We start from the raw sequence: 2,727 nt of genomic DNA, 5'->3' as shown, positions 1-2,727 counted from the left end.
TTTAAACATTATAATGATAGAACACAGGGGCTACAAAGAAACTTACCTTAATTCAGTTTTTCTGGTTAACTAAGTACTTTCTTCACAATCCTTGGTCAACACAGTTAAGGGCTGTTCTCTACCAGGAGGAAATCAAAGACCCAAAGGAGGTCAGAGGTGAAATGGTGGAGAGCTTCAGATCCAGTAATTTTCATACTGTACTCTGTGACTCTTTGGGGGATTCACAGAGGTACCTCAAAGACGGCTAAAATTTCTGGGACTGGTTTTCCTTATTCCTCCAATGAAGAACAGTTTAATGCTGGATATTATATATAAAACAAACCTAAGATGACTCTGAAAGTTGGAGAGAAGAAGGCAGACCAGGTAGGAGTGAAGACCTGAGGCAGAACCTGAGGAGTGATTCACTTGAGGTGAGTGCTGTAGGTTTCCTTTTTGCCTTACATATCCCAGACTTGGTGATGGAGAAGCCAGAAACCCAGAAATGGCAATGGGCACTGACGTAAAAAGCCCAAGGAAATTTTTTTCTCTCTAGTCAAAGAATCAGGAAAGGGACAGTCTAGAAAAACAGAAAACTTTTACACAATTACAGTTCTACTCCAGTCAAACACCATGGACAAATTGTGGCCCCACCCCCACCCCAAGCAGCAAAGGCAAAGTGGAGAGCCTAGATTCCACCTTCATCATGCTATAACAAAGCACCTTTCCCCGCCATCACCATGGTGGTGTCACAGAAAGCCAAATATGGAGCCCAGAGTTTCATCCCAGCCATGCAGAAAAATGTAGGAAATAGTAATGAGGCATCCCAGTCCCTTGCATCCTTGTGGGTATCAGAGGAAGCCTAGTGGGTACCTGAACTCCAACCCCTGCAAAGCAGTAATGAGGAGCCCCTCAACACCTGGGTGTCAATGAAGGCCCAGTGGGAATCCCAGACTTCTACCTCAACTTGACAGTAATGAGGTAGTGCACACTTTCTCTCAGTGGCACACTGTTAGAGGAGGCCTGCTGAAACTACAACAAAGATCTAATATTCATGTCATCAGAGTCCCAGAAAGAGAGGAGAAAGTAAGTTGGGCTGAAAAAGTATTCAAAGTCATTATTTAATGGCAGAAAACTCCTCAAACTGGGTAAAAGACATATTCTTGTATGTTCAAAAAACTGAGCAAAACCCAAACAGGAGGAACTCAAAGAAATCTATGCAAAAAATCATCATGTCAAATGTGAAAACTAAACACAAACAAACAAAGATCTTGAAAGCAGTGAGAGAAAAATGACACCTTATTTATAGGAGAAAAAACAATTAGAACGACAGTAGATTTCTCATCAGAAACCATGGACGGGAGCTAGAAGAAGTCGTAAGTTTTTCAAGTACTAAAAGAAAAGAACTATCAACCCAGAATTGTATATCCAGCAAAAAATCCTTGAGGAATTAAGAGGAAATCAAGAAATTCTCAGATGACAGAGAACTAAGAAAATTTGTTACCAGCAGAATTACCCTAAAAGAATGGCTAAAGGAAGCTCTTCCAACAGAAAAGAAGTGACAAAAGAAGAAATCTTGAAATGTCAGGAAGGAAGAAAGTACAATGAAAAGAGCAAAAATACAACAGGTTTTTCTTATCATCTTGAGCTTTCTAAATTATGTTTAACAATTGAAGCAAAAACTATAACAATATCTGATGTAGCGCTCAATGTATGTAGAGAAACTAAGACAATACTATAAATGGGGGACGGTGAAAAGACAAAAAAGGAGGTAAGGTTTCTACACTTCACTAAAACTGGTAAAATACCGACTCTGATAGACTGTGATAAGTTATGTACATATAATGTAATACTTAGATCAACCACTAAAGAAGCCATGCAAATAGATACCCTCGAAAATCAAATAGAATTCTAACCCACAGGAAGGCAGGAATAAAATTCATAAATGAAAGACAGAGGGAACAAACAGAAAACAAACAATAAATGTCAGAACTAGACCATAATATATCAATAATTACATTAAGTATAAATGGTGTAAATACATTAACTATAGAGATTTGCAGAGTGGACTTTTTTTGAAAGAAATATGGTTATTTAATAAACCTAATAATTAACCCTAAATACTTAAACTTTCCTGGTCATCTACTTAATCCTACATTCCTTTTAAAATTTATTTTTATTGGAGTATAGTTGCTTTGCAATGTTGTGTTAGTTTCTACTGTACAGCAACGTGAATCAGCTATACGTACACATATACCCCCACTTTTTTGGACTTCCTTCCCATCTAGATCACCGTAGAGCACTGAGTAGAGTTCCCTGTGTTATACAGTAAGTTCTCATTAGTTATCTATTTTATACATAGTATCAATAGTGTATATATGTCAATCCCCATCTCCCAATTCATCCCACCCCTGCTTCCCCCTTGGAATCCATACATTGGTTTTCTACATATGTGTCTCTACTTCTGTTTTGCAAATAAGATCAACTATACCATTTTTTTAGATTCCATATATATGCGTTAATATATGATATTTGTTTTTCTCTTTCTGACTTACTTCACTCTGTATGACACTTTATAGGTCGATACACGTCTCTACAAATGACTCAATTATTTTCCATTTTATGGCTGAGTAATATTCCATTGTATATATGTACCATATCTTCTTTATCCATTGCTCTGTTGTTGGACATTTAGGTTGCTTCCATATCCTGGCTATTGTAAATAGCGCTGCAATGAACATTGGGGTGCAT

This window comes from Lagenorhynchus albirostris, chromosome X (assembly GCF_949774975.1).
Source record: "Lagenorhynchus albirostris chromosome X, mLagAlb1.1, whole genome shotgun sequence".
NCBI classification, from domain to species: Eukaryota; Metazoa; Chordata; class Mammalia; order Artiodactyla; family Delphinidae; genus Lagenorhynchus; species Lagenorhynchus albirostris.
The sequence above is the reverse complement of the archived record's forward strand: the minus strand, read 5'-3'. Positions refer to the sequence as shown.